This window comes from Tamandua tetradactyla, chromosome 5 (assembly GCF_023851605.1).
Source record: "Tamandua tetradactyla isolate mTamTet1 chromosome 5, mTamTet1.pri, whole genome shotgun sequence".
NCBI classification, from domain to species: Eukaryota; Metazoa; Chordata; class Mammalia; order Pilosa; family Myrmecophagidae; genus Tamandua; species Tamandua tetradactyla.
The window spans coordinates 89,140,516-89,161,129 of NC_135331.1; the positions used below are offsets into that span (position 1 = coordinate 89,140,516).

At 41.8% G+C, this 20,614-nt stretch overlaps 1 pseudogene; it reads left to right on the plus strand.

Annotated features, from left to right (window-relative positions):
• Nucleotides 1-19,340: 19,340 nt before the first annotated feature.
• On the plus strand, nucleotides 19,341-20,604 carry LOC143683232 (17S U2 SnRNP complex component HTATSF1 pseudogene; annotated as a pseudogene).
• The last annotated feature ends 10 nt before the right edge of the window (nucleotides 20,605-20,614 follow it).

Genomic DNA, 20,614 nt, shown 5'->3' on the forward strand with positions numbered 1-20,614 from the left:
CCCTCTTGGCTGGTAAACTGCTCACAGAAAAGGCATGCCTTGGATTCCCCCACTACCCCTACACTGCCCTGGGAGAAGGGAGGGGTCACTGAAGCCTCCAGCCACTGCCCCAATTGGGAAGAAAAGCTCAGCTGCTACTCTCCTACCTCTGTCCCATTTGCTTTCTCACTCACTCCTTGCTGCTCTCACCTTGGGCTTCCTACACCATCCCCCACCCCCAATACCCTTTAGGCCTGGGAGAAAAGCAAAAGGAGGAGAAGGGAGGATAGGCTCCCGCCCCCTATCTACTGTGGCCCCACTGACCCCTCAGCTGTAGCAACTGACCTTCTCACCTCCCCTACCAGGGTCCCTACCCTCACCCCATCCCCAGGGAAGCCCTTCTCCTGCCTGGAATATGGAGCCTCCTATCTCCCCCTGCACACCGTAGTTCACTTGGGTGAGTGGCTCTTTCCCTGCCCCAAACGTGGGCAGCACTTCTGCCAAGGGGCACGCCTTCCCTCACACATGGGTGACCGCCACAACTCACACCTGACCCTGCACCACCGCACGTACCTGAGGAGCCCCAGCCATGGCTGCAGCAAGAGCTTCTCCCTGGGCTCTGCCCCTGTACAGCACATCTCTATACACACGAGCCAGCCAACTCCGTGCCACTGCCAGCCTCAGGGTTTTGGCTGCCACCCCAGCCTCATCTGCTAGGAGAAGTCCCGCTCAGTGAGCACCACGACCTCCTGGCCAAGTGTGGCAAGCGTTTTGCCCAGGTGCCAACCTGGTGTCTCCCCCTCTATCTAGGCACTGATTATGGTCACGGCTTCAGCCCACACCCCAGACTCATGGGCCAGCAGCGGGCCTACTGCTCAGGCCTCCCCCCACCCCCCACTCCCCATCCCCACCCCCACCATCCCCTCTGGAATGCCTGGAATGTGATCTGCTCTTCCCCCAGGCATGGCCATGGCTGGCCAACATGCAGCCCTGGAAGGCGGTGAGAAGCCCTTCTTCTGCCTGCAGTGTGGCCACCGCTTGGGACACAGCTAGGTGGGGGCCCTGTCAAGTCCATAGCGGCATGGTTTCTGCTGCAGCTCCCCGCCTGGCACAGCACCACCCGGCCGCGCTGGGGACAGGTCTTACCACATGGCCTCAGTGGCCCAGGCTTCGTTCACAGCTCCCATCTGCTGTGATACTAGGACACACCGGTCGGGAGAGGGGGAGTCTGGAGGCAAAGTCAGGGCACCTGCCGCAGCCTCCTTCTGGTTTCTCCCCTTCCTAGTAGGCCCAGCAGTGCTCTAGGAGGGCGGAGGAACACAAATGGTTCCAGACTCCGTCTGCTGTCAGAGTGATGGCCTCTTCTGTGGGAGGCACAGCTAGGGCACAGCACCCAACCAGCCCAGCCAGAGCGACTGGCAGAGCAACCACAGTGGGTAGCCATAGTGTCCTGTCTGGGTTTTTTCAAAGCTGGAATGACCAGGTCCACCGAACCCAAGGTCAAAGTGCTTGGTCCCCAACAGCGCTCCCAGGCCTGGAAAAAGAGCAGAATGGCCTTCTCTAATCCCTACTGCACACCTGCATAAGAGAGCTTTTTTTTTAAATGAAAATCTGATTGCCTCAGACACCCTGCACAAACCCATCCAATGGTTTCCCTCTGATCTTAGGTTAAAGACCAAGTCCTTAACCTGGCCTCTAAGACCCTGCAAGATGTGGCTCTGCCTACATCTCTAGCTCCACCACCCGCGACTCACCATCCCTCTCTCCCTGTGGTCCCGTCACACAGGCCTCCTTCCAGTTCCCCTCCACTCCGCGCTTCCTCCGCGGACAGCCTTTGTACACACTGGGCCTTGGGCCTCAAAGGCTTCTCTCCATTCTTCACCTAGTTAACTGCTCTTCATTCTTCACATCTCAGCTCACTTTTTGCATCCTCTGGGAAAGTTCTTTGATTGTCCTTTTAGGGTCAGGTTCCCTTCTCATGAGCACCCACATTCCTTGCAGGCACTTGGCAGAGTTGCGATTCTACACATGCTGGTGACTGTTTGATTGATGGCTGTATCTCCACTGAATGTAAGCTCCCTGAGGGCAGGGACCATGTCAGCAGAGGCTCACTCTATCCTTCTCTGGACCTAGTATACAGAGGACACTCCATAAATATTCATTGAATATGCATGCCAAGATCTGGGGCTGGGGGTGGGGTGGGTAGATGTTTCAGAATTTTTTAGAGGATGGATTGAAGCGATCATTCTCCCTCCAGCAGCTATAGCTAGGAGTAGCACATGCCATTTCCATAACACAATTATTTCCTCCATATTTCCCAGCATTAGCCCACCTCCATCCCAGGCCCCTCCAGTTTCTCTATAAGATCCCCTATTTAACTTTTTAGTAACCCTCTCCAATTTGGCCTGATTGGCTTCATAAGACAGCTTGGAATAATGGGGCAAGAGCACAGGATTCAGAATCAGGACATTTGTGTTTGGTAATGAGGTTAAAAGAATTAGCCGTGTGACCTAGGGCAGGCTATTAAACCACCTGAACACTAGATTTCTTGACTATAAAATGAAAGCATCAACTTCAGAATCAAGCAAAATTGAGGAATGTGTAAAATCTAAAAGTAAGTGCTGGATAAATTAAGAAAAAATTAAACATATGAGTGAATTCTAAAAGGAAAGGAAAGCCTCAGGTGCTAGAAACAAAGAGGACACTGACAATCTGGGGATGAGCTAGCTGGCTGTAGCTCCTTTGGACAAGGGACTGGGAGGGAATTAGCTCTGGAACTAAGGGCTTGCATCTTACCAGCCACCCAAGGCTAGGAGATGAGGCCTTGGTCCTGAAGAGGTGGGGGAATTAGATGCAAGGCAACCCAAGCTGAGTCAAGAAGAAACGAAAAACCAAAGCAGAGCTATAAATTCTAAAGAATTGAAACAGAACCTAAAAATGTCCACACACACACACACAGTATCCAGTTGATTTTTCAGAGGCATTCTGCCAACTCTCAAAGGAACTGTTCATCTGTTTATTTATATAAACTGTTCCAGACAATTGAAAAAGGGGGCCAATCACTATTATAAAAATCGTAAATAAAATGATAGCAAACTCAATGCAGTGGAGTTTGGGTGTACACATGTTTAATGAATGACCAAGCTGAGTTTATCCCAGTAATGCAAAGACGGTTTACTTAAAGAATCCATTAATGATGTTTACAATTTTGACTTACTGAAAGGCAAAACACATTGATCCTCTCAATAGTTACAGAAACATAACTGGATAAAATTTAGTACTCATTCATGATTAAAAAAAAAAACTCAACTAACTAGGAACAGAAAGCAACTTCCAACATCAGGATAAAGAAGCTAGTTTGTGCTGTTTCTATTTGACCTTGTGCTGAGCGTTCTGAACTGGAACAATAATAAAAAGAAGAAATAAAACCATCACTATGCATAGGTGACTGATGGTCTACATAGAAGATCCATGAAAACCTACAAACCAGCTATGAGGACTAATACACAATCCAGCAATATTGCTGAGGACATGATGAATATACAAACACCTATATGCTAATCCCATAGCAAAAATCAAATAGAAGATTTTGTTTTAAGAAAATGCCATTTGTAATAGCAATAAAAACTATAAGGCACTTAGAAATAAATACAACAAAAATGTGTACATAATCTTTAGGGAGAAAATGGTAAAACTTTATTGACCATAAAAAGAAAACCTAAAAGAATGGAGAGACATGCCATGTTCATGAAGAGGAAATTTCAATATAAAGTCGACAATTTTTTCCAAATCTGTAAGTTCAGTGCAATTCTAATCAAGTCCCAACAAGATATTTTATAGAACTTAACAAGCTGTTCCTAAACCTCTTATGGAAGACCATGTACTTCCCAAAAACAAACAAACAAAGGAAAAAAATCAACAAACATTGCTGCAATAATGGGACACTCACATGGGAAAAGAACGAAATGTGACCTCTGCCATACAGCATACAAAAAAAAAAAAAGATCTTATAGAAGAAAAACTGAAAGCGTTTGAAGAAGAGTAATTACCATACCATCTACACAACTTTACTCTAAAGCTGGAATGGTTAAAACAGTACACTCCTGGCATGTGGACAGACAGGGCACTAGTACAGAAAATAACTTCTTGGGTCAAACTCCACACATATGAGAACATAGTATGACAGAAGTGACATATATCAGTGGGAAAAGGTTAATGGCTATCCAAAGGGTTAACTGGCTATCCAAATTTAAGAAAAAAAAAAAATCCCTATATTCCACCATCCCAAAGGTAAATTTCAGACAGCTAAATATTTAAAAAGAAAAACTTAAAAACTATTTGAAGAAAATATAGGCTAATATATTGATTATATCAGACTAGGGAAGGATTTCTTAATCATGACAAAAAAAAGTACAAACACAAACTTGTAAATATATAAGAAAGTTTGTACATGACCTAGAACAATTGTATGTCACTATTACAAGGTGCTAATAATGGGGGTGGCATATGGGAAATATATAATTAATGCAAACTGAGGTCTATAGTTAACATCGTAATATTCTTTTATTAACTGACAAAGGCACCTACACCAAAGCCAAATGTCAATGATAGGGGTATGTAAGGGAAGAGCATGAAATTTTTTGGAAGAAATGTGAATATTCTCATATTAATTGTCTTGGTAAATACAAGTTTTAATTTGCTAATGCTGCCATAAATGCAGTATACCAAAAATGGTTTGGCTTTTATAAAGGGAATTTGTTAAATTACAAGTTTACAGTTCCAAGGCTGTATCAAAATGTGCAATCTAAGGCATTCAGAGAAAGATACCTTGCTTGACTCAAGAAAGGGTGGATGATGTTCAGTGTTTTTCTATCAGCTAGGAAGGCACATGGTGCCTTTTGCTAGCTTTCTCTCCTGGCTTCTCCTTTTAAATGACTTCCTGGGGGCCTTTTCTTTCTGCATCTCCAAATGCCTTGGTCTTGTTTTGGCTCTGAAGCTTTTTCCAAAATGGTTCCTTCTTAAAAGACTCCAGTAAGTGGATTGACACCCACCTCAGGTTGATGGAGACACTTCTCCATGGAAACCACCTAATCAAAAGGTCTCAGCCACAATTGGGTGGGTCACAACTCCATGGAAACACCTTAATAAACAAGATACCCACCATGTATGAACTGTGTGTGTGTGTAGATCTGTCAATAAAAATATTTTAAAAATAAAAAAATTAAAAATTAAAAATAAATAATTTTTAAAAAAGATCCCACCCTACAATATTAAATCAAGATTAAACAACATAGCTTTTCTAGGGTACACAACAGTTTCAAACCAGCACAATGCCTAACTATGTGATTATACCAAGAGCCCCTGATTGTACACTTAGGATGGATTGTATGGTGTGTGACTAAATTGTTTTTAAAAAATAAATGGAAAATTACAAGTGCTGGAGAAGAAAAAAAAGTACAAATATAAATGAAAACATTGTCTATATAACAATCTTCTGTAAGACAGGAGACATTGTAAACAAACCAATGGAGAATATTTGCGACCCATGTAACCAACAAAGAATTGGTATCCAGGACTTATAAGGAACTCCTACAGACTAATAAGAAAAGGACACAGTGTGAGAAAAATAAGCGAAAGCTATGAACAGGCGAGTCACAAAAGAGGAAACCTGAATGACCAATACACTTTTGAAAAGATGAGAAACTTCATCAGTAATGGAGAAACCCAAAACAAAACCATGAGATACTATCTTTTTAACATTTTTATTGTAAAATATAACATATTTACAAGGCAAAGAAAGGAAAAAAAAGCAATACTTTTCAAAGTGCACTTCTGTAATTACAGAACAGATCCCAGAGTCTGTTGTGGGCTACCATTCCACTATCTCGGATTTTTTTTCTTCTAGTTACTCCAAAACACAGGAAGCTAGAAGGAATATTAATATAGTGATTCAGCAGTCATACTTGTTAAATTCTATTTTCTCTGTTATACTTCCTCCTTCTCCTTTGATTCTTCTCCCAATCCATAGGGATCTTTGGGCAATGCCCATTCTGACTTTTTCATGCTGAGAACAGGATCAATACTAAGGATAGAGGGATGTAATTAATTGATAATGTAGGAGAGGCTGGTCCCTCTAGGTTTCAGGATTTATTTGACCTAGAGCCCTCTGGGAATTACAGGTTCTAGGAAAGCAAACTTGGTCATGAAACCTTCATAGAATTTCAGTTCAAGCCCTAGGTGTTAAGAGTCAACAGGAATGATGTTGGTTGGGGGTTAGTAAACCAGGGCAATTAGCACTATCTAACTGAAGTTTGCATAATAGTAGCCTCCAGAATAGTCTCTGGACTCTCTGATCTCTCTTGGCCACTGATGCCTTATTTTATTATACTTCTTTTGCTCCTTTTGGTCCAGAAGGGGTTGTCGATCCCAAGGTGCCAGGACTAGGCTCAGCCCCAGAAGTCACGCTCCACATTGTCAGGGAAATGTTCATCCCCGAATGTCCTGTCCCACGTCAGGGGTGCGGTGGTGGTGGTAATGATTTTCCTTGCAAAGTTGGGCTTAGAGAGAGAAAGGCCACATCTGAGCAACAAAGAGGTTTCCTGGAAGCAACTTTTAGGCTTTGTTTTGGGGAGTCTTAGCTTCACCCCTACAGAAATAAGTTTCATAAGGGCAAGCCTCAAAATCAAGGACTTGACCTGTTTTCTTGGGAGTCACCAATGGTTGAGAGGGTACCCAGGTGTTTCCAGATGGGAAAGTTTAAAAGTTCCATATATATTTTTTTCCTTTTGGACTCTCAAGGGACTCTACATATATATATATATATATAACTTTTTTTTCTTTTTGCATGGGTAGGCACCGGAAATTGAACCCGAGTCTCTGGCATGGCAGGCAAGAACTCTGCCTACTGAACCACCACAGCCCGCCCTCTACCAATACTTTTAATTATCTGTCCACCATAGTCTGAGATGTATGCTGGTATTACATTAAGCTGTAGAGAATTACAAGGCCTTGTTCCCGTTCTGGACTTCAGGAGTTTGGGTTGTTAAATGAGCTATCCAGATAGGCTGATTTAGATTATGTGTTCCAGAAAAGTTAGGTTCTAGACATAATAAACTTCTCTGCCTTTGATCTCATATAGTAAGTGACTGTCTAGAGTAAATCCATTATCATCGTTGACCCTGTATTCTATTTTAGCTTAACTCGGTCAAATTGGCTTTGTTTTAACTCTAATTGACGTCTGATCTTTCTCAGTAACTTTTAATTGTTATTATATATAGCCATGCTAACTTTCAGGGCTGCAGCACTCCATTTATGGGTCTTAAGTGTCACAGAGTTACTCAAAGTCCCAGGGAAATACCAGGTGATACACATACAGCTCAGGGTCTCAGAATCCAGAAATACATTTACAACTTCAGACTAAGTGTAGCTGCTATAAGGGTTTACAATCTCGGCTCCTATTTTCTTATACGTATTATATGAGAGAGACCCTAGCATATGTGTTCTTTTGTTTCTGGCTTACTTTGCACAGCACGTTGTCCCCAAGGTTTATCTAGTTCATTGCATGTCTCTAGACGTCCTTCTTTTTTGTAGCTGCACCATATTCTATCATATAAATGCATCACAATTTACCATTCTGCTTCTCAGTCATTGTATCCTGTGGTTCCCTCCATGAGATACTATTTTACACATTTAAAAATTAAAATAATTCTGATAACACCAAGTGCGGACAAAAATGTGGTACAATAAGAAGTCATACTTTGTTGATTAAAGTTTGAACAGATACAACAAAATCAAAGAATTATTTAGCTGTACTTAATGCTGAAAATGCACATACCCTATGTTTTAGCAATCCTGCTCCCAGATATGTACCTCAGAAAAATACTTCCACATGTGAACAAGGAGATAAGGATAAGAACGATCATTGCAACATCATTTGAGTGTGAACAAAAGTGGAAATGACCTAACTGTTGGAATGGATAAATAAGGTATGGTTTATTCTTCCAATGGAATACAGTACAGCAGTTAAAATAAATGAACTACAGCCATCTTTATCAATGTAATGAGTAAAAGAAAGTGGCAAAAATGGATGCTGTAAGATATAATTTATATAAATTTCAAAAGACACAAAGCAATGGTATATATTGTTAGGAAAATGAACATGTTCGTTAAAGTATAAAAAAAATGCATGGAAATAATTCACAACTTCAAAATCATTATTACCTCTGAAGAAAGAGAGAAATGGGATGCCTTAGCTATATCTGTAATGCCTTGAAAGAAAGAAAAAAAGAAAGAAAGAAGTGGAGCGGGGCGGGGGGGGGAGGGAGGAAGTAAGGAAAAGAAAGAGAGAAATGTGGGAGGGAAGGAGGGAGAGAGAGAAGAACCACAAAGCAAAAGAGGTGATAAAAAGGTGAGGATTCCAGGGCGGGCCAGGGTGGCTCAGCAGGCAAGAATGCTTGCCTGCCATGCCAGAGGACCCAGGTTCAGTTCCCGGTGACTGCCCACGTAAAAAAAAAGAAAAGAAAAAAGTATTATTATTTCACATTGTGAAATATCAGAAACAAATGACAAGTATCATGCCACACTCATATAGACTAACTATAATATACAAACTTGGAAAACTGAAATCAAGAACATGGGTTATCAGGTTGGGGCCTATTGTAAAGGGTCCTAGATTATAAGCTTTTTACGCAGTCACATGTATTCTGGAGTTGTAATGGTTATTTCTAAATTCTGAGATGCCGAGCTATTTCTGTATAACCTAGTCATTACCTGGAACTTCAGGTATTTGTGTGACACCTGAGACTCAGAGTTAGAGCCCTGAAGCTATGAAAGCCAGCAGTACCCAACACAGGAACTATTAAAAAAGTTGAAAAGTGATCAGACTTCAAGTAGAGACATGAATAAAGCTGATCTGGATAGGACTAAGGTAAATCAGAATACAGGGTAAAGGATGATCTGGTTTATATTTTAAAACTTTAACTTCTGTGTGAGCCCAAAGGAAGAGATGTTTATTTAGTGCAATTTTTTGTCTTTGGTAGTACAATATCCACTTTAACTTGCATGGTCAGTTTATTCGGACATCATAATTACATGGAATCTTGAATAGGGAGTGAGATCTTGTTGGTTTGTCCAGGCTAGTGTGACGCCCCGCCTGATATATCCCACAGTAGTTTGGGTAGAGAATAAAAAAGTATTTGCAAAGCCCTCCTGGAGGAACTGGGGAGAAAAGAGGAAATATTAAACTTCTTCACCTGGGGAATTCCTGATATTCTCACAAGCATTGGGGACAACATGTTTAATAGGCTGAGTCCTCGATCTTGGGGCCTGCCCCTATGAAACTCATTACTGCAAGAAAGCTATGCCCACTTATACTTATACCTAAGAGTTACTCCAGAGAACCTCTTTTGTTGCTCAGATGTGGCCTCTCTCTAAGCCAACTTGGCAGGTGAACTCACTAGCTTAACACCCCCCCCCCCCCAATGTGGGACATGATTCCCAGGAGTATAAATCTCCCTGGCAATATAGGACTGAAATCCTGGGATAAGCCAGGACCCAGCATCATGGGATTGAAAAAGCCTTCTTAAGCAAAAGGGGGAAGAGAGAAATGAGGCAAAATAAAGTTTCAGTGACTGAGAGATTTCAAACAGAGTCAAAAGATTATCCTGGAGGCTTTTCTTATCCAGAATATAAATATCCCTTTTTAGTTTATGGTGTATTGGAGTGGCTGGAGGGAAATACCTGAAATTGTTGAGCTGTGTTCCAGTAGCCTTGATCCTTGAAGATGATTGTTTAGAGATAAGCTTTTACAATGTGACTGTGTGATTGTGAAAATTTTGTGTCTGCTGCTCCTTTTCTCCAGGATATGGACAGATGACTAAAAAAAGTAAGGATAAAAAAATAAATACATAATGGGGGGAATAAAGGGTAAAAAAAATGAGTAGATTGAAATATTAGTGGTCTGATAGAACATGGGTTATCAGGTTGGGGCCTATTGTAAAGGGTCCTAGATTATAAGCTTTTTACGCAGTCACATGTATTCTGGAGTTGTAATGGTTATTTCTAAATTCTGAGATGCTGAGCTATTTCTGTATAACCTAGTCATTACCTGGAACTTCAGGTATTTGTGTGACACCTGAGACTCAGAGTTAGAGCCCTGAAGCTATGAAAGCCAGCAGTACCCCATACAGGAACTGTTCAAAAAGTTGAAAAAGTGATCAGACTTCAAGTAGAGCTATGAATAAAGCTGATCTGGATAGGACTAAGGTAAATCAGAATACAGGGTAAAGGACGGTTAAGGGGTATGGGATATATGAATTTTTTCTTTTTTTCTGGAGGGATGCAAATGTTCTTTAAAAATGCTCATGGTGATGAATATACAGCTATGTCATGATATTGTGGGCCATTGATTGTACACCTTGTATGGACTGTATGTGTGGGAAGATTTCCAAATAAAAATATTTAAAAAAAAGATTCTGCCCTAAGAGGTCTGTAGCTTCTACTTTTGCCACTTGGAACACCTGACCGCAGTCATCATGCTGTGAGAAAGCCCAAGCAGCCAGGCGAGAGGCCCCGACAGCAGCAGTGGCTGAACTTCCAGCTGGTAGCCAATATCAAAAGCCTGCCAAGAGGGTGAGGCTGTTTTGGACCATTCAACCATTCCAATGCCCTGGCCAACATTATGTGAAGCAGAGCTGCTAAGTCAACCTGCAAAATTGTGAGAAATAATAAATTGCTGCTATTTTGAGCAGTGATAGCTCACCACAACAGGCAGCATTAGTAAAAGGGTTCTTGTGCTACCTAGAAGAGTCAGAGGTAGTTTCATAGGAGTTCAGGTTTGGGCTGATTCTTGAAAAAGGTATACGTTGTTTTGTTTTTGTATTTTGGAGGGGAGTCATTAACTTTCCAGATGGAGTGAAAAATATGCACATAATATGGATAATGAAAAGTGTGATGTGCTCAAGGATCCCCAAGTCAGTCAATTTTGTCAATTGGAACCTGAAGTACAAAGATGGGAGGGCTGGGGGATAATCTCTAACATTTCTCATGTGCTTACTATGTGCTAGACACTGTGCCATATAAGCATATAAATTACTAATTCTCTGTCTCATTTTATGCATGAGAAAGCTGAGGGCCAGAGAAATTAAATAACTTGCCTAAGGTCACAAGCCAACGAATGGCAGAGCTGAGCTTTGAAGCAGCTCTGTAAGGCCTGTGCTCTTTCCACTATGTATAGTGACGTTACAGCTTCATATCCTGAAAAACCTTGTGTGCTGTGCAACAAGTGTAGATTTCCCCTGAAGGAAGAGGCAGCCATTAAGGAATTGTGACTTGGTGAGTGAGATGCTCTAATTTTCACTTCAGAAGCATCCTTCTGGTGGTTGTGAGGAACCTGGGCTGAAGAAGGGGCCATGAGATGAAGCAGAGGACCAGAAAGGAGGAGGCATCTCCAGAGGTCCAGGAAGGAGGTATCTGAGCAGTGCTGGGTTCGCTTCTCCTGGAAGCCAACACAGGTTTCCAAATGACCAGCACTGGGAGTTAGGTTCAGGGTTGAGAACCAGGATAAAGAGTCTCTCTGAAGTAGATGGAGCATTGAGAGCTGTGTCATATCCTGGCAGGAAAAACAGATTCCAACCTTAGGACCCAAAGGTCCAGAAACAAGATTCAGGTCAGGGTCATTGAACCAAGAATTGGGAGCTGGAAGGAAGCAGGACCACAAGAGGAGCTCGGGAATGCGGAGGATAGATCCTGGGCAATGGGTCAAAACACCGGGGAGGGTTTGTGGTTCGCTTTATGAAGTTGGTGGTGGGGACTGGGAGGAAAGGGTCAGAAGCATATGGGCAGGCAGCAGCAGCGAGGCTGGGGAAGGGTTCAGACATGGTAAGGAGCTGGAAAGTAAAATCTCCAGGATTTGGCCATTAGAGCTTGGGGGAAGAGCAAGAGAATGCCCTGGGATGGCTCCCACGTTTCCAGGTAGGGCAACTGTTTTGTAAGCCCATCACTGGAATCTGGAAGAGTGGGAAAGATGCAGGTTTGAGGGAAAGGATGAATTCAAATTTGGGAATAGTCATTGCTTACTTGATAGGTTTACATAGAAATATTACATTTGAAGTGGCTGAGGGACATTCAGCTGGAAAGATTCATGAAGCAGATTATCTGACAGTGGAGGTTAAGAGAGAAATACTACTAGAATTTAGGAGTCACCAGCCAGGAGACACATTTAGGAGTCACCAGCACAGCGTACCCAAGAAAAATGTGTGGGTGAGGAGCAGAGGTGCATGGACCTAATCAAGGATGCAGCCAATTTAAGAGCCTGAGAAGCATCAACCGGAGAAGTAGGAAGAGAAATGTGAGGGTGGCTTCACAAAACTCCAGAGAGAAAAGACCTTCAAAAGGGTAGTCAAAAGGGTCAAATGGGTGGGCCACGTGGCTCAGCAGGCAGAGTTGTCACCTGCCATGCCCGGGTTCGATTTCTAGTGCCTACTCGAAAAAAAGGGTCAAATGCTCCAGAGAAGAAAAGTGAAATGAAAACTAATAAGTGCTGTTCAAATATGGCAATAAGATCCACTCATATTTACTTTAGTGAGAGCAGTTCCACTGCAAAGAGTAGTTGAGACAGAGACTTGATTGCAGTGAATTTTGAATTGAGGAAGTGTTTTAGTTATCTGTTGCTGTGCAACAAACCAACCCAAACTTACTAGCTCAAAACAACTATTTACTATCTCATGGTTTCTGTAGGTTAGGAATTTAGGCAGGTCACAGCTAGGACCTCTTCTCTCTTCTCTACAATATCTATTGAAAATGAACCAGAAAATTATTTTTGCCAAATCTTGAACTTGAATAGGTTCAGTTAAATCTCTGCAACTTCATATTCTTCATTAATTTAACTCCTCTTCAAACCATTGAGAATGTATGTGGTCTCTGTTTATACTTTCCCCAGTTTTAAAAAAATTAAGTAGACTGTTTCTTTGAATATATTCTATTTCTTTTTTATTTTTAGCCTATTTCTTTGAGCCTATTTTCAATCTATTCTATGTTCCTATTTTCTATTTCTATCATGATCTCAATTTTTACTCATCCTTAATGATCTAGGATTAAATCATTGTAGTCAAAATGTACAAAAGTTAAGTGTTTTTTCACCAAAATATGTGAAGTAAATGTAAAAAAATTAAAACTTTAACAATTTTTCACATACATTTGCCCAGTTATTTCTCTTCTAAAATCTTCAGTTATCTATTAAAATTAAAAGGAAAAAATAAATTACAGTTAATAAATATTTTAAACCAAACTAATTAAAGAAAGCTGAAAGTTTTACTTAATTTTTGAAATTTTTATTAAATTTTGTTAGTTTTTAAAAAATCAAACTATTCTCAATTAGCATTCTACATCCATCTAATCACCAATACAGAAAATCAGTAACATACTTCAAGTTATGTCTAGACCTACACGCATACAAATTAGAAAAATTTTATTAGAGTGGTTGAAGGTTGAGAGAAAAATCGTGCAGAAAGTTCAGAGTTTCCATATACCTCCTGTTCTAGTTTGCCAGCTACCGGAATGCAAGATACCAGAAACAGAATGGCTTCTAAAAAGAGGAATTTAATAAGTTGCAAGTTTACAGTAGTTCTAAGACTGAAAAAAATGTCCAAGTTAAAGCAAGTCAATAAAAATGTCCAAATTAAGGCACCAAGAGGAGGTTACCTTTACTCAAAAAAGGCCAATGAAGTTCAGGGTTTCTGTCTCAACTGGAAAGGCTCATGGCGAACATGGCGGCATCTGCTAGCTTTCTCTCCTGGCTTCTGGTTTCATGAAGTTTCACCAAGGGTGTTTTCCTTCTTCATCTCCAAAGGTCTCTGGCTGTGTGGGCTCTGGTAGTTCTCGTGTCTATCTTGCCATTCTCAGGCTCTCTCCAAAATGCTTCCTCTTTTAAAGGATTCCAGTAAACTAATCAAGACCCACCTGGAATGAGTGGAGTCACATCTCCCTCTAATGAAATGTTAATACCCACAAGTGGGTGAGTCGCATCTCTGTGGAGATAACTTAAATTCCCAACCTACATTATTGAATAGGGATTAAAAGGAAAGACTGCTTCTACAAATGGATCAGGATTAAAACATTGTTTTTCTATGGTACATGATCCTTTCAAACCAGCACACCTCCCTACATACAGTAATAGGAATGTAATAGTAATAAGAATTATTTAATGTTGAAAAATGTTTTCTCAACCATCATGTGCAACTGTTGTGAATGCAGCACTAATTTCTAAGTATTTGGGGATCATGAAATGATACCTCTAGAACATGAATAGAAGCTGTACGAAAAATGGATATTCAACAGTATTGGGAAATGATGCTTTATCATGCTACTATGAGGTAAGTATTTTCTCTTACCTAAACGCTTTCATTGCTTAAATCCTCCTCACACTCCAAAGCAGTGGGTGGCTCAGAAGTTGGCAGAAACACAACTTCAAACTTTCACGGCATTAGATTGTAGTCACTTTTGTTTCCAAGATACAGGGCAAGGGATGGCAAAATATTTTCCCCTGGGGCTTGAGTGGTGTTAATGATGAGAGCAGATGTTTAGGGTTTCAGGTTGTGCTGTGCCAGTACTGAGGGCTAGATCCCAGGTGGCATAAGCACCCAGGTGTCCCTTAATAAATGTGCATGACAAGCTGTTTTGCGATAGATGGAGCCCCCCAAGCATGTGGACCTGGCCAGCGCCTCCCCCATCCATATCATCAGAGGATGAGAGTGCTTATGAAGGGAGATCATGATGTCAGTTTTAAATATGCTAAGTTTGTGGCACCTTTGTGACACCCAAATAGGGATGCCTGGTAGGTGGTTAGATATACAAATCTGTAGATTGGAGGAAAGACATAAATTTGAGAGCAATTAATGGATAGAAACTAAAGCCTTGATACAGGTGTGATCCCCTGAGGGGACTGTGGAGTGAGAAGAGGACGGTGTCAAGGCTAACCTTAATGAACTCCGTATGGCCTGATAGAGCAGGACGAGCCAATGAAGGAGAGATGGAGCAGCCAAAGGGTGGGGGAAAGCAGAGGCCGAGTCTCTGTGGCCAGAATAAGTGCTTCAAGAAAGAATAGTTCAACAACACTGACTATTGGTGGGAGGTCAAGTAAGAGTGGGGTCTAGACAAGAAGGCTGGGTTCTCCGGGGTCACTGAGAACCTCACTGCTGCATCTCAGGCCAGTTAGGGCTTCTCTAATGAGAGTGTGCCTCATTCTGCACCAAGAGCACAAGATGTCCATGCTAGGAATGCAGAGCAACCTCCACAGAGAACCCCCCTGAATCCACTGATTCCAGAAAGAGGGGAGAAAAAGGAAAGGCAGAATCAGGGTGTCTTCAAGTGGAGGAAGACAACATACAAATGCATATGTGTCCGGTTTGCCTCCAGACATTATGATGGATGAACTTACACAACCTATGACCAAATGTGGCGTTATTATGACAGATTTTCAGCCAGAAGAATTTAAGGTCAAGCTATACAGAGATAATCAAGGAAATCTTAAAGGAGATGGGATTTGTTCTTACTTGAAGAGAACTGTTGTCTGTGAATAATACACTTGAAGAGGGCTGTTATCTGTGAATCTTGCATTAAAACTTTTAGATGAAGATGAAATTAGAGGCTACAAGTTGCCACGTTGAGGTGGCAAAGTTTCAATTCAAGGGGGAACATGACACCTCCAAAAAAGAAGTGCAAAAGATCACAAGAAGCAGCTCTCTCTACAAGGAAAGAGTTGGATTGGAAATCTTACAGGAGAGCTGGGCCATCCCAAATGTGCTATGAGTGAGTTGTTATCATCAAACGTCTGTTTCATCCTATGGATTTTGAGGGGCAGGGAGTGGAGATATACATAGTTGGAAGTGAATCAGAGAGAGGCTTGCTTTTGCTTGTTTTTTTTAATTATTTTCTTATTTATTAATTTTTAAATTTTTTTAAAATTTAACAACAAACATAAACATTCGTAAAATATGATCATTCCATTCTACATATATAATCAGTAATTCACAATATCATTGCATAGTTGCATATTCATCAACATGATCATTTCTTAGGACATTTGCATCAATTCAGAAAAAGAAATAGAAAGAAAACAGAAAAAAATTCATACATACCATACCCCTTATCTGTCCCTTTCATTGATCACTAGCATTTCAAACTGCTGAATTTATTTCAACATTTGTTCCCCTATTGTTTATTTTTATTCCGTATGTTTTACTGGTCTGTCAAGAAGATAGATAAAAGGGGCATCAGACACAAGGTTTTCACAATCACACAGTCACATTGTGAAAGCTGTATCATTATACAATCATCTTCAAGAAACATGGCTACAGGAGCACAGCTCCACATTTTCAGGCAGTCCCCTGCAGCCTCTCCATTACACCTTAACTAAACAGTTGATATCTCTTTAACGCGTAAGAATAACTTCCAGGATAACCTCTTGACTCTGGAATCTCTCAGCCATTGACACTTTATTTTGTCTCATTTTGCTACTTTTGTTTTCCTTTGTTAAGAGGAAGAGGCTTGAATGGGCTTAAATATTGATGTCAAGAATATAGAGTGAGAGAGGAGGAGAAATGTTTATCAATCAAGTAAGTGTCTTGAGAAGGCAACAGGAAATGGGATGCAGAAAGTGGGTGGAGGGCCTGACCTCCGGCAGGAGGAGGGCAGTCTTCTACTTCAGAGGTTCTCTAAGTGGGGTCTCAAACCAGCAGCACCAGACGTCACCTAGAAAGTGGTTAGAAATGAAAATCCTTGGGTACCTCTCCAGACCTACTGAATCAAAAACTTGTTTTCGCACACCTTCTTGGCAATTATGATGCACACCAAAATCAGAGAACCATTTATTCTAGCATGAAGAAACAAAGAGAGGGTGAGCCCAGATGCAGACAGGGTGTGGATTTGGAGGTGGAGAAGGGAGGAGCTCCCCTCTGATGGCTTCAGTTTTCTCTGTGACATAAGAAATGAGATCATCAACTGCAGATGAGGGGAGAGGCAGAGAGAAGAGCCTCATAGCTGCAAGGATCATGCAGATTTAAAACAGCCATCAAGCAGAGTAATATGGTTGGATTGCTCAGCAATGCTGGGAGCCTTGTTAGGGCTGATGACCCAGAATGAGGAGTGGGAACCATTTCCTAGTTGTGTGACTTCCTCTAACTCATTTTAGATGTGAGAGCAAAATCGCACGAAAAAAAAAAAGATCATTGGGCTTATCCAAGATTGTGGTCTTGCCACATAGGTGCGAAAGATGAAAATACAGAGGGGTGCAGGAGTTTGGGATATCGTTGTTGAAATGAAGGACTAAGGAGTCGAAGTTGGCTAGAGAGGGGAGTAAACACAGGAAGGGGCAGGTGGGTGGGAAGAAGGGGGGCATCATTGTTCTGGAGGTCCCAGATCAGTCTAAACAATGGTTGTGAGGGGAGGATATAGACAGGTGGAAGATTAGGACACGGAACTAAGAGCAGGATGCTTGAATGAATGATTCTCGAGGAGGGGCAACTTCAGGTGACAAGGTTCAGGATGTGACAATGGAGTGGATGGCAGGGCCCTCCTGAAGTCATCAAGTTGCTGGGAGGGCAAGTGAGGAATGGGTCTCTTCCATGTGGACCATGAAGTCTCCCAGTGAGAGGACTCGCTGGGAAGAGAGAAAGTCAGCGGGTGCCAGGGTCCTCCTGGAGTGGTCTGACAGCAGCAATGAGAAAGGGAAATGATAGTCCATCCCCAATGGCCGACCCTTGGAGGAAGAGGGTTATTTGAAGCTAGAAATTGGGGATAGGGGAGAATAGTCTAGAAGCAGCAAGGAAAGAATCCTCACCTCTAAGAAAATAAACAGCTCTCATTTCAGAAGGCTGCAGGGGAGGGGTGCCCTCCAGGGAGAGTTGAATTTCAGTTAAGGCCGGGCAGTGAAGAGAGTGTTCCAAGAAGATGTTCCGGGGATGAGGGAGCTTGCAGTTCATTAGAGGGCATGAAGGCAGGTTAGGGAAGGGGCAAACGGAGGATTGGGGCAGGGTCAGAAATTACAAAGAGGGTGATGTGGGGACCACGGCGCAATAGAGTAGAAGCAATAGGGAGTTTCCATTTTCACCACTAAATGATAAAAACAGGGATGGGAGGCAGGCTGGATTTAGTTAGGTCTCTTGGAGACTGTCATGTAAAAAGTGGTGGTTAGGGCAGGCCACGGTGGCTCAGCAGGCAAGAATGCTTGCCTGCCATGCCAGAGGACCTGGGTTTGATTCCCGGTGCCTGCCCATGAAAAAAAAAAAAAAAAGTGTTGGTTAAGGATGTAGTCCCTGGCACCAGACCTGCCAAATTTAATCCCCTGTTTTTCATGTCTATAATCTTGGGCAAGAGTCTCAGGGCCTCAATTTCCTCTTCTGTAAAGGAGCATACTTATCTCATAGGTCTGCTGTGAGGATTCAATGACTTAGTGTGTTAAACATTTAATATGGAGCCTGAATAATCAACTCAGGTATGTGGCAGTGGCAGCCTGGACATAGCAGCAGCTCTGTGACCTGTGAGAGAGAACCAGTGCCACCTTGGCTCCTTTACTCCCCTGGATCCTGCCCCTGTGCTGGGCAGGACACACAAGCAGCAACAATTGGGATGGGAATAATAAGATTGATGGGCAGTTACAAATGCAAAAATTGTACAGAAACATCAAGGAACAAAACACCCAGGAAGAACCCGGTGGAGAATATGACTTTTTTTTTTTCAGGTTTTTTTTTATTAATTAAATAAAAAAAGAAATTAACACAACATTTAGAAATCATTCCATTCTACATATGCAATCAGTAATTCTTAACATCATCACATAGATGCATGATCATCATTTCTTAGTACATTTGCATCGATTTAGGAAAAGAACTAGCAAAACAACAGAAAAAGATATAGAATGTTAATATAGAGAAAAAGATAAAAATAATAATAATAGTAAAAAAAAGACACAAACAAACAAACAGACAAACAAACAAACAAAAAACCTATAGCTCAGATGCAGCTTCATTCAGTGTTTTAACATGATTACTTTACAATTAGGTATTATTGTGCTGTCCATTTTTGAGTTTTTGTATCTAGTCCTGTTGCACAGTCTGTATCCCTTCAGCTCCAATTACCTATTATCTTACCCTGTTTCTAACTCCTGCTGGTCTCTGTTACCAATGACATATTCCAAGTTTATTCTCTAATGTCGGTTCACATCAGTGGGACCATACAGTATTTGTCCTTTAGTTTTTGGCTAGACTCACTCAGCATAATGTTCTCTAGGTCCATCCATGTTATTACATCCTTCATAAGTTTATCCTGTCTTAAAGCTGCATAATATTCCATGAATATGACTTTTTGAGATGCAGGCGGCTGACACCTTCTACGAGAAGGATCTAGACAAGAAGGCTGGGTTCTCCAGGGTCACTGAGAATCTCATTGCTGCATCTCAGGCCAGTTAGGGCTTCTCTAATGAGAGTGTGCCTCACTCTGCACCAAGAGCACAAGATGTCCATGCTAGGAATGCAGAGCAACCTCCACAAAGAGAACCCCCCTGAACCCACTGATTCCAAAAAGAGGAGAGAAAAAAGAACGGCAGAATCGGGGTGTCTTCATGTGGAGGAAGACAACAGTACAAGTGCATTTGTGTCCAGTTTGCCTCCAGACATTATGATGGATGAACTTATACAACCTATGACCAAATGTGGCATTATTATGACAGATTTTCAGCCAGAAGAATTTAAGGTCCAGCTATACAAAGATAATTAGGACTGGGTTCCGGTGTCAAGATGAGGTATGAGATCTAGTTCATCCTCCAGAACAGCTAGGAAATAGCCAGGAAAGGTACAGGACAATTGCTGGGGCCACATCAGTGACCAAAGATAATCAAGGAAATCTTAAAAGAGATGGGTTTTGCTGTTACTTGAAGAGGGCTGTTATCTGTGAATCTTGCATTAAAACTTTTAGATGAAGATGAAATTAGAGGCTACAAATTGCACGTCAAGGTGGCAAAGTTTCAATTCAAGGGGGAACGTGACACCTCCAAAAAGAAGTGCAAAAGACCACAAGAAGCAGCTCTCTCTACAACAAAAGAGTTGGCTTAGAAGCCTGGTGGGAAAGCTGGGCCATCCAGAATGTGCTATGAGCACATCGAGTATCTGTTTCATCCTATGGATTTAGAGATATCCATTGGTACTGGATAAGATCAGAGAAGATGGATCTCATTTGAGTAGTGTGAAAGTTTGGACAAATCAGGAAGATCTTGCTCTGTGGTGCAGCCTCTGTGTCCTTTAGGAACACAGAAGCCTCTGATTATTGTATTCAACCCTCTGTGGAAGGTACTCTGGTGGTCATTAGATCACTGCCCAAGCATGAGGTGGAATTACAATGATCAGGTTGAGAAGACCTCAAGAGAAAGGGAGGAAAGGCTGAAAGGATAGGAGGCTTTCAGTGTCCCTGAGGCCTTGAGAGGTTTTCCACCTTCAAATTCCATCTGCACTTTATAAATGCTTCTAGAGGAAGACATTGACCACTGTTTCACCCTCAAAGCTGAAGTCTACTCTCTCTCTCCATAACTCTCCATTTATGTCACTCTTCCCAAGTCGGAAACACTCATCAGAGGTCAAACTCAAAGGAC